The sequence below is a fragment of the Lissotriton helveticus genome, chromosome 9 (assembly GCF_964261635.1).
Source record: "Lissotriton helveticus chromosome 9, aLisHel1.1, whole genome shotgun sequence".
NCBI classification, from domain to species: Eukaryota; Metazoa; Chordata; class Amphibia; order Caudata; family Salamandridae; genus Lissotriton; species Lissotriton helveticus.
The window spans coordinates 113,338,422-113,351,055 of NC_136070.1; positions in this window are offsets into that span (position 1 = coordinate 113,338,422).

Here is a 12,634-nt window from a genome sequence, read left to right on the forward strand (position 1 = left end):
TATTTTTATCTTTCCTATCTCTCTTTGCTTGCTTAATTTCTCTCTGTTTGGCTTCCTTACGCCAAAGGCGGAAAGAGTCAAACATTGCCGGCCGGGCTTTCTTCTTAAATAGCTTAATTTCTAGATTGTCTAAAATCTCTGTTTCAAAACTACCATGTGGGGGCCATTGTAAAACACCATCTTTTTTAGTGTAGCGGACCCATACTTCATTATAAGTAATAGGGCCTACTCCATGTTTTGAGTACAATTCATAAGTCGGAGTTCCAACCGGAGGTATCGGACATGAATCCTCCAATCGGGAATCCCTGTTACTACCACAAACAAACCAATTACCAATTTTACCAAAACTAGGCATCTTGCTCACTAGTCTGGTTTCAAACTTCAAAGGGAATCAAAAAAAATTATATACTTTGTAAATATACAAGCCCTTTGGCTTTGGATACTGCAGCAGCCAAATCAAAACCAAGGAACCAAACAAAGTCGTGGGAGCGACCCACTTATACTTAACTAAATATCTGTCACGCCACCAGAAGACCGTCTACCGTCTCGCTTTACAGACATCAATCGGAGGGTCCAAGACAAGGCGACAGTCAGGGCAGCAGTCCTTCGCGGCCGTTGGAAAGCGGGAAGCCTCGCAGAAAAGTCCTTTGGTCCACGCCGACATGCAGGGGTCGATGAAGTGGGGGCCCTCCTCCAGAATTTCCTCACGTGGCTCCTCGCAAACTTCGGGCTTGGACCGGTACCACTGAAGTCGCCCAACGTTGGGCGCCAACTGAAGAACCGGGTTTTCAAGTACCCAGCGGCGTCAGGGACACGCCCAGAGTCCTCTAGGTTCCCTTGCCTTGGTATACAGAGACACGGAATACTTCTAAGTGGCGTCAGAGATCAAATTTATTAGCTGCAGCTAGTAGCAGAAATCCCAGTAATACAGCACGATGTACAACTCAAGAAACTGCTCAATTTTACTAAGGCGAGACATCCCTATTTATACACAAAAAGGTACATTTAAAATGCACACCCCTGCACCAAAATTCAACCAATAGAAAGTACATGACATCACACAGCATCATACAGTAAAGCTCAATTTACAGTGTCCCAACCCACAAGTTAATATTTAGGCATATCTAAAATATTAATCTAACCTTTAATTGAAAGCGTAACCCATGAAATGAAGGAAAAAATAAAGAAAAGTAGTTTCAGATAATGTGCAAGATTAACAGAGACGTAAAGAAATTTAAAAGTTGACAAATGTCTTGAATAGTAATTGGAAAAAGTAAATAACGATCTTGCAGGGAAATTGGCTTGGCAGGGTCAATTCCTAGGTGAAAGGCCAGCTTCTAAAATTAACTCCAGCGCACAAAGAAATCCCTGGTTAATGTGTATATGTGATTCACAACAAGTCAGACTGCTTGGCTCACAAACTAACTTCTGAAGCCTACATAAAAAGTAACACTAGATGGCAGTCACGACACATAGCAAAAACCCAAGTTTCAGAAAAGAAAGTCTTTAAGGAAAGAAAACATTTAGATGTTGTTTAAGATAACACTTGCGCAAGGAAACTTAATGGTTAACAAGGTCCTAATCAGTAATTGAAAAACTTAGACAACCATCAGCTAGCGAAACTAGTTTTACAAAAGGTCAGTTCCAGGTGAAAAGGGTTACTCTTTGCAGTTCATTCAGAAACAGAGAAACCCAAATTAATATATGCACGAAAAGCCACTTGTTCGTTGGGCCCACAGCACTGGCCTACGTAAGGGCAAGATTAAAATGCAGACAGGTTTGAGAATTTCAGAACCACAGTCGGTCCTGGGTTTGTGGGTACTAAGGTGGTAGGAAGACTCAGTCCCTTTACACCAAGGTCCCATATTCCTGCGCATAGTTCTGTATTTGTGCAGAATCTCTGCAATATTAACATACACAAAAAAACAAAATTCTACCTAGAGCAATTTTATGGGGACTGTGCCAAGTCCTGAACCCACATTACTAAGATTGCATGGCTGCAGCTGCACAAACTTCCCCATGTCTGACAGATACATGGTGCAAACATGGACTTCCTCCATGTGCTGTGTCACACAGCTATCCAAGCAGTAGATAGCCTGGCACCATAACTGCAGGTGCTAGGCACAGGGCATGGTTTTCAATTGGTAGCAGAGGCAGGTTCTACCAAATGCACTCTAAGTAACAGCATTAGTGCGGAATGAAGCACTAGGTAGTGATTACAATGAACTTTAGTTGTCCATTTCAGTAAACTCATTGTAATACCCAATTTACTCATGTTATTTGTTAGGTATACATAGTGATTGGAGTCAACAATAGGTACAGACGATTTGCCAAAGAAAGAACTCTTCACGGCCAGATGGACAGAAATTTGGAAAAAGAAGAATTTAAAGAACTTCGGAAGATGAAAGGGTACAACTTCAAAGTTAGGATTTAGGGATACAGAGCCAGGGGTCACAATTCCAAGTTCTCCTTGTTTAATGGGATACGTTGGTGGTGAATAATGTGATAGTCGGTACAGTGAAAGTACTGGCATGGACATGAGAGGGAGCAGATCATTCATGGAGCCAAATGAATCCCAACAGGAGCTGAATCAGCTTTCCTTGAGGGATCTGTGCAATTCAAAAAGGCATATTTAGTACAGATCAATACTGGACAGAGGTGCACTGGAATGGAAAAAAGGAAGCAGGTCCATTGTACGACGCTTGACCAGCATACCTGAAACATCGCTGCTCATTCCACGTACCCAACAGATACCTCTGCTCCGCCGAACTGGCCCTGGTCACCGTCCCTCGGATCTGCAAGACCAGGACCAGAGAAAGATCCTTTTCTACCTCGTCACCAAAACCTGGAATACCCTGCCTCTCCACCTCAGTTTATCACCTTCGCTGACCCAATTCAGGAAGGATCTCAAGACCTGGCTCTTGGACTGAACCACAGTGCCCTGGAGGACCTTCAGCCTCCCGCCCCCCCAAGCGCCTAGAGACCCTCGCAGGTGAGTAGTCGCGCTTAACAAATACTGATTGATTGTACTTGAAGAATGTGACTCACGCTAGTAGATAGAATACTAATTTCACAGGTTTTGAGCCTGTAATGTTTTGAAGAAACACATCGATCCAAATGCATTTTATTCCCAACCGTCCTCTGCAATCCTTGAGGTAAAAATTAAAATGCATCCTTCAGACTATTCTGTAAGTTTCGTAATGCACCACAATGGTGATGCTTAGAGATCCAAATGTTTGAATTTTCCCCTCACAATTTCTTCTGGCAGCAGCATGCCATTTCCTTCAAAAACAGGCTTGCATCCACCCAGCTGCAGTGATGCTCCCAAGGACCTAACTGAAGGCAGTAAGGGAGGATGGAAGTTATGAGAGCTTCTACATCTTCAAAGTGTGCGGTATGAGCCATGAGAACTGAAATCAAGGTAGTTGGTCTAGAATGTATTTACATAGCTCTGTGTGCGAACCTAATGTTGCTTCAAAGCACAGAAGGCAGAGCGAAAAGATGGACCAGTGAAGCAAAGTGATAATTAAAGCTCACACCATGAACTGAATTAAGTCTGGGAAAAATAATTTCTAGAAAATGGATCATGTGGCAAAAAAACATAAGATAGAAAATTATGCATAATGTAGTCGTGTAATATTAAAATAATGACATCTAAATATAATTGGAAAATAACGTATTACATTGCTCACAGCACTTAAACGAACAGGTATATTGTGGTTGACTTTTAGGTATCTGTTATATGGGATACTTCTGGATTATCTACTGCTCCAAGTTTATTGTAGGCGCTGAGAAATATGTTACTTGATGAGTAATGTATGCATCAACACAGCCTTACACTGTAAACATGACACAAAACAGAAGTATAATTAAATAAAAAGTTATGCACAATTAAAAAAGTATTGCCCTAGAGTCAGCCTGATGGTTCTCTCTGCCCAACAACGAAGGCTACCTCCCACTGTAGCTGCTGCAGCATCCAACACTTACTTGTTGGACTGCCCTTTGCTGCTCCAGCACTTAGATGCCCTCACCCTCAGTGTGGACAGACAGAGCTGCGCTCTTCAGGGCAGTGCCATCAGCCGTCTCACTGCAGGCACAGACTGCTACACTACCAGTGTGGAATAAAGCAATGCTTTTGCCCCCTGCGGCACAGGGCTGAGTGTCTCCAGAGGCTGATGATGTGCCAAGTCTGACGCAGGCACATGCGCAGCCAGGACCGATGGAAGAAAAACCGGACAATGGTGGGCGATAGCGGATGGAGTAGAAACAAGGAGTTTTTTAAATGTATTAAACTGCACCTCTTCGCTTAATGTTGTACCTGGATTGCAATTGAAACAAAGTAATCAGCACATAGAAAGGAGCTCTCTTTCAAAGTAGTGTTTACGGGAAGCTGTTATGGAATGGGTTGCGTGACAAGGTCGAAGGCAGTGCTAAAAGGCTCCCGGGGCCTGAGGCTTCACATACTGGAGTCTTTGCAGTGGAGCGCCGTGCTGATAACATAAAAGGCACGCAATGTTGAAACATGAAAGCAAGCACCCTCAGCTGATAAAAGAAAGGCAACACGATTTACAGCCCTGTTTATCGAAATGGCAGTCGGAGCTTGGAGCAACAGAAAACATCTAGTACTCCTGTGGAGTGCTCTTACACAAAGGGAAAAATAGTCCCTTTTCCAGTTGCTAAAATGGGACACATGGAGGGGTACAAGTGGCACTGCTCCAGGGTACTGGACAACCCACTAAAAGACGGACAAATAGGAAAGATTAACCACTTGAAAACAAGGATTTTTAATGGACACTGAAACAAACAAATGAAAAGCTGTGGGCTGGCTGTAAGCCCACATTCTATATACAACAGGTCTCGAAAACTCGACCTAAAAAAGGAGCATCTGTGAAATAAAATATTCGCCTAGGATCACACAACTTGGTCAAACAGAGATTGCTCCCATTTTTCTTTTAGTATCTCACTTCCTTTTTAATATCTAAAGTTAAAGCTTTGTCTTTCATTCTTGGTTTTAATGCAGTGTGACCGAAGCCACATGAAAGCTTGAGGGTCCAAGAGGGCATGGTGCCGGGCCAGAGCCAGGCATCTGGCTTGAACTCGATCTAAGCCTAATCTAAATGGAAATATATATTAATTCCTTCTCTCCTTGCAACGTATGTTATGTTACTAGCTTATTCTAAAGATATTGTTGCTTTCTTTGAAAAGTTACAATAGTTAGGAGTAGTTTTACTAAAACAATTCGAATGCCTTTTCCTGGTGGCATTGGATGTTCCTGTTCAGAGAGGACAAGCCGAGCAGTTCTGGTTGAACTGTTCCTATTCACGCAGGACCAAGACTGATTTGCATATGGATGGTTCTTGGGTGAAATGGGATGGAGGGTAAAAAAATAATGGACTGGAATGTCGCTTTGAGCAATTGTTTGTGGCTGAGATGAATTCAAACATTCCATTGGTCACTTTTTTGTTTTACTCAGCACTGTATGAGTTACAGCCTTTACTGCATAAAACCAAGCTGGGTTTGTTAAATTCATGATTCAAATATATAGGTGCCCAGGGCCTGACACAGTTATTTGGATGAGTGAATGCCATGCTGAGGTAGAGCAGATGTCTAGTCTGAAGGCCTAAGGGAGTGAGGAATACGACATTAGATGTAGTGGAGCAGAATGTGTCTAAGATCATCACATCGCATGCTAAGTCAGAGGGGGAAGTAAAATCACACAGAATGTGAGAGCGGAAGAATGGCGTGTCCAAGAAAACATAGGTAATGAGTGGCTTGAGAAATAGCAGTGACTGAAATTACATAGGCACGCTTCCCCACATACTCAGCTTCTGGCGTGTGATATGTCTCCCTCGCCTGCGTGCTACATCTTCAGTTGATGTTAGCAAGTTGATCATAGTCTGTTTGCCTCGACAGAGACCCAATTTTTAGCTGCACATAGGAGCAGCGTCTCCTGAGGGTATTTAATTGAGAAAAAGTATGTGATTATTACTGTAACTGTAATCTACGCATGGTACTTTTAGGGGCCACAGACTTGCCTGTTTTTTGCACTGAAAAGGTATTAGTCATGTCCTGGTCTAAAATGACCAGTGTGTTTTCCACAGCTTCACCATTTCACCAAGCCCTCTCCCTGTTTCTCCCTCTTCCAGAAACCCTTAGTTTCACACGACCTTCTTTATCGTCCCTTTGTCCTCCCCACCAACTTTCTCCACCATTAGACTCTCTCAGGGGTCCATCCTAGATTTCAGTTAAAGGGTGTCTTCTCTCTTTGGGCATGTTAGAAAAGTTAAGCAAATCTTGCTGTGTTGCTTTCCCTGTTTGGGCCCAGTTGGATGTTAAGGAATGCTTCTTGTGACAAATTCCCTGTTTTTGGAATAACAGGGCCAGGAAACGTTTTTTGTTGGAAACCCTGCCCTTCACTCCCCTGTCACTTCCTCCTTACCCCATTTTACCACACCTCTCATCCTCTTCAATTCTTGCTAAAATTTCCCTCAACAGAATTACCATGTATCACCTCTCTGACAGGTTTTATAGTCACAGCTAGCTTTCTCTGCTTTTGTATAGACACCCGAGAGGCATTGTGAAAGGCTGGCTTAGTATATGGTTCTCACTTATGTAAGTGTAGCACCCTGCACTAGTCGAGAAAATCCTTATGGTGTTTTAGTGGTCTTAGACAACCTTAGAAAGCTGTCTAAGTGGTAGCTCTGGAGAGCAGCCTTCGGGGTTAGTCCAGAAGGAGTGTAAAGCAGCTTGTGTTACCAGTACTTAATCTTATGGTATAGGTTAAGTGAAAAAGAACCACACAGTTAAGTTATAAAAATATGTATTTATTTTTAACACTCACTAACACAATGTTTTATCCCACTCTTACCCGGGGACACAAACATAATACACACAATACTTTGTCAATAGAATACGTAAATAGCACAGAATACACAGCGGTCCCTCGGTGGAGACCAAACCATATACTAAAATAGTGTAGTGCAAACCATGACCTAAGTCAAGAATGGACATAGAAGACGTAGAAGAGCCGGAGAGCCAAGGACTCCCCCCCCCATGGTAAGTATCTAGGAACCCCACGGAGGTCGTGTGCAGGGTGGGAACACGACTGCATGCTCAATGTTAGTCAATAGGTAAGTTGCGGTTGCAATTTTAAAGAAGAAGGACCCTTCCCAGCAGACCCTGAATAAACTACGTGGAAGATGGAAGTTTGGAGAGTCACCCCACTCGTGGATACCCCCAGGAACAAGGATACCTACACCAAGTAAGCCGGGGTCATAGGTGCAAAGTGACATCGGAAACCGCCGTAGACCACAATGGAGGATTTCAGGAAGATGCCGCTGGCAAAGAAGGTGAAAGTGTCTGGTGGAACTCAAAGATGGGTTCAAGATGAGAGGTACCTGTAAGCAAAGGGGACAGAGTCTATGCCACTCAGGAGGTGCCAGGAGGCAAGTAAGACGAATGCTTACCAAAGTCGGAGATGCAGGAGAGTTGACAGTGACCTTGAAGTTGCAGTTGTACGGATCAGGTGATGCAAAGGTGGACCTAGAGTCATGCACAAGCTGTCCCATGTCGGATGTCAAGATCCAAGGGGTCAGGGTCCGGCAGGGGCACCAACAAGCCTTGCCAACGGCAAGCAACATAGTTGTGGAACAAGGTTCATTGTCAGGACCAGCAAGGTCCAAGGGACTCACCATTAGCAGGTAAGTCAGAGCAGCCCCGAGCAAGCAGGGTAGCCCACTCGAGTCAAAGAAGACCCTCGAGAGTACCCCCAGGCCGGCGGCGTTGGAGTCCCAAGAGAAACTTGAGCAACTCACCAAAAGTTGAAGGCCCACGTTGCAACAGATGCGGTGCAGGTGTAGATCTTGGTTGCAGGAGATGCTTAAGGTTGGAGATTCCTGGAGCCCTAATATCTGTGGAAGAGAGAGCCAACAAGTCAACGCATTGCACAAGGGTTCTGTATCAGCGGTTCCGACGAGGGATACTGGCCTCTGAAACTCGGTGAGAAGATAGTGCAGGTCTCGAGGGAGTTGCAGAACCACTACCTGTGTTGCTGAGCCTTTCAATGTCCGTGAGACCTCAGGATCAGCAGGCTAGTCAGCTGTGTTGCGGTACCTGCAGATGCAAGGGAGTGACTCCTTCACTCCAAGGGAGATTCCTTCGGGTGTCTTGGATGTCCACAGGCACTGGGAAGAACCTGTATGGAGCACAGTCACAGATGTGGCAGCAGAATTGCAGGACAACGAGACCAAGAGCAGCAGGAGTTTTCCCAGTAGCAGTCTTGGTTCCCAACGCGAAGTCCAGCGAGGTCCGGAGTGCCCAGATGGTCGAAGTGGTATGTGATCTGAATCTTGTCCCATAACAAATCTAGGGACCCACCCACAGGTAAACATTTAAATACCGTAAGTAAAGGGTTGGAACGATTTAGCGGTCCCTCCCAGAGGAGGGGCTGGACAGTCGGGAGGATACTCCCATGTCCTTTGTCCAGTTTCACGCCAGAGCGGGAGCCAGAAGCTCTCCGAACTGGTTTGGACTGTAGTATGCAAGAAGGGCACCAAATGTGCCCCTCAAGCAGTCTGAGTGGTGCTCGCAAGCTCCCCCATCCTGTCCCAATACACACAGTCCAGTCTGGGAGGTGGTCACACCTCTCTGTGACAGGATACCTATTGTCCTGCCTTCTTCAGCTCGAACTTGGCTCAGCAGGAGGAAGACAGAATCGTGTCTCTGGTCGGCAGCATCCATAGTTTGCTGTCCGAGTCTAGAAGTCTGGTACCGGGTGCACGGAGGGCCTCTCAGAGGAGCTTTAAAGTGCATGGAATCATGCCTCCCACGGTGTGGGGGTATGATGCCAACGACAGGGTTTCATTACAGCTATTTTAGAGATGGTTATTGTGTAATGACGCATGGCTACTCTTAATGCCTGATACACTTACAACCCGGGAGAATGGACTCAGAAGGTTGTAGGGGTGTCCTGCTCATGCAGGGGCACCCTCACACTTGGAACTAAGCACCCTGCCTTCAGAATTGAAAGGCCTGCCTTAAGGGTGACTTATAGGTTTTAAGTGCAGTGACCTCAGATATAAGGAAACTTATATCTGTCATAAGTGGTGCTAGCACCAGCTTACACAGGCTGCAATGACAGGCCTGTAGTCACAATTTGAATGGTCTCCCATAGGTGGCATAATGCATGCTTCATTGAATTGAATTGAAATTTAATTGAATTGAAATAAAATTTATATTGCGCAAAACAATAACCCGAAGGCATCAAGGCGCCTAACAACATATATCACAAATCAGATCATATCATCCTTACACATAGGCCTGTACGAAAAGATGGGTCTTAAGGGCCTTTCTGAAGGCCTGGATAGTGGGTAGGGATCTTAGTTCGACAGGGAGGTAGTTCCACCACTTGGGCTCTAAGGTAGAGAAAGCTCTACCCCCCCATCTAGTTCTCCTAATACGGGGGACTGACAAAAGAAGCCCACTCGAGGAGCGTAAGTTCCTGACGGGGGTGTAGCGGGACAAAATGGATCCTATGCCGGTGGGACTGTTCTTGGATAGTGCCCTATAGGTCATGCACAGGGTCTTGAAGCGGATGCGGTCCTCCACAGGAAGCCAGTGTAGCAGCTTTCTAGCCGCTGTGGCTGAGGCCCGTTTGGGGAGGTCTAGGACAAACCTAGCAGTGGCATTCTGGACTACCTGCAAGCGCTGCAGTAGACTCTTATTCAGTCCCACATACAGCGCATTGCAGTAGTCCAGCCGAGAGCCAATCAGGGCAACAGCAATCTGTTTCCTTGCCTGCAAGGATAGATAGTGTCTGATCCTCCTGAGAATATGAATGATGCCCCAACATGTAGAGATGGTTCGGTTGACCTGTTTGTCCAGATTGAGAGCAGGGTCAATCATGACCCCTAGGTTTTTAGCCGAAGAAGTGGGGGTGGGGCAAGCTCCTAAAGAATCTGGCCACCAACTAGATGACCAGACGTCCTCTTTCCCTCCAAATACCATCACCTCCGTCTTCTCTCCATTCAGTTTTAATGAATTATAAATCATCCATTGCCCGACTGCCTCCATACAAGATCTAAAGTTGGCGGCAATCGGGACACCTGATTGGGAGAGAGAGACGAGGATCTGGGTGTCATCGGCATAAGACACTATCTCCATCCCAAATGATTTAATTAGCCTGGCAAGTGGGGTCACATAGATGTTGAATAGGGTCGGACTCAAAGCCGAACCCTGAGGGACCCCACATTGCACAGGGAGGGATGGAGATAGATACTCCCCCAGCTTCACTCTTTGCACTCGATGGTTGAGGAAGGAAGTGAGTAGATCTAAGGCTGCCCCCCGAACCCCAACCTCCCTCAGCCGTGATGTTAATACTGAGGGAGATAGGGTATGAAAGGCCGCCGTCAGATCTAGAAGGATCAGGAGGGTGGTCTGACCTCCATCAACACGCGTGCGGATGTTATCTAGCACGATAGTGAGGGCAGACTCGGTGCTATGTTCCCTCCTAAATCCATGCTGGGAAGAGTCAAGGCAACCCGAGTTCTCTATATATGCAGCAAGATGCTTATTAAGATGTGCTTCAAGCATCTTTGCAGGGGCCGGGAGGAGAGAAATAGGCCGGAAATTTTTTAAAACTGCGGGATCCAGAGAGGCCTTTTTTAGTAAAGGTTTTACCACCGCGTTTTTCCACTGGGTGGGAAAGATGCCATCCCTCATGGCTTTGTGCATAATATCAGCCAGTGGAGGCAATAAAGTATCTCGCCACTGTTTGAGGATCCTAAGAGGGCATACATCCAGAGGGGAACCAGATTTAGTCTTATTAAGAAGGTTATCCAAATCCTCCAGAGAAAGCGGGGGAAAGAAGTCCAAGAGTCCTACAGGAGATTTATCTACAGGGGCCGGGCCCATAACTCCATGGGTAGGGGGCCCAGCGATACAAGATCTCTGTAGCTCCAAGGCAGAGTAGATGTTTGAAATTTTTTCCTGGAAGAACAAGGCAATATTACTGCAGAGCTCTTGTGATGCCACTACAGGATCCGGGGTTTGAAGAGTAATCAAAGAATCCACTACCCTGAAGAGCTCTTTGGGAGAGGACATAGATGTTGTCAGGGCCGTAAAATGTTCTTGTTTGGCCTTTATAATTTCTCCTTTATAATTCCTCAGCATTGTTTTATGGGCTTCTCTATCCTTGAGATCCCAGCCAGAATGCCATAATCGCTCACGCCTCCTTACTTCTTGTCTAAGAAGTCTAAGATGCTCAGAAAACCAAGGGGCTGAGGGTCTTTTCCTAGCTCGATAGCGTAATTGGATAGGGGCAAGTTCATCCAGTGCCTCGGTCACAGTCCTTTCAAACTGTGAAACTGCCCTAGAGACACTCTCTCCTTGGGATGAAAACAGATTGGGTACCCACAGGGTAAGGGAACTGTTAGTAATATTTTTAAAATTTCTACGCAGTTCCTTATTACTTGAGGTGTTTTTAGGCATAAGGGAAGAAGGGCAGGATAGCTCAAATGGTACTGCCAAATGGTCTGACCATGATAGAGGGATAGGGTCCTTAATTATCAACCTCACATCGTTGGAAAAAATTCCATCGAGCGTATGACCTGCTCTATGAGTAGCCCCTCTAACCAATTGGGCAAAACCACAGGCTGACATGGCCTCAAGCAAAGAGGAGGTCTCCTTAATGTCAAGCCTCTCCAAATGAAAGTTAAAATCACCCAGGATTGTGAAGTCTTTCCGACCAAAATAGGGTTCTAAAACATGAAGAAGCCGTTGTCCGAAATCGGTACGAGAACCAGGAGGACGATAGGCCAGGATTCCATTAAAGAGGACACTATGGCCACTTTTTATGGAAAAGAATAAAGCTTGAAAGCTATCCGTAGGGTCGGGGATGGGGACAATATGGCAGTGTAAATGGTCCCTGTAAAGAATTGCTAGCCCTCCTCCCACCCGGCTCAGTCTATCTTGACGAGCTAAGCAGTATCCCTCGGGAATCGCTTCGATGAGGTCAGGACCAGATGAATCCTTTGCCCACGTTTCTGTTATGAAGACCAGGGAAGGCTTCCTGTCTGACACAAGATCCTTACACATAATGTTATTTTTAATGAGTGAGCGAGCGTTAAGAAGAAGACACTCTTCCTTCATAATTCCACGGTTAGGGGAAATGCCTAAATTAAACATAGGACTAGGTGGAGGCGGTATAAGATTAACCGCACCAGGAATCTCACATTTACATGGTAGCTTACCTAAGAAAGCGTCCGGCGAAAGGGAGTAGGCGCATGAGAACCTAGGTGGTTCTAGTGCACGCAAAGTTTGAGTGGAGTATCTCAGAAGCAGGGGGTCGGGGGCATCTAAGTCAAACGTCCAGCCGTCCAGCCCGTTCGTAGCGCGGACGGGCGCAGACGGGCTGGACTCTGGCGTGACTCCGGCGTTACCACGGCGCACACGCTGCGCGCTCACGCTGCGCGCCATTACGACCGGATTATATAGAGCTCTAGCCAGTCCACCTGACTGCTAGAGCGCAGGACAATAGAGCGCTTCCCCGACCCCTCCCAAGATGGCGCTCAACTAGATCCGACATCCCATGGGAGACCCTTAGTGTACCTATGCCATGGGTACCTTAGTACCATAT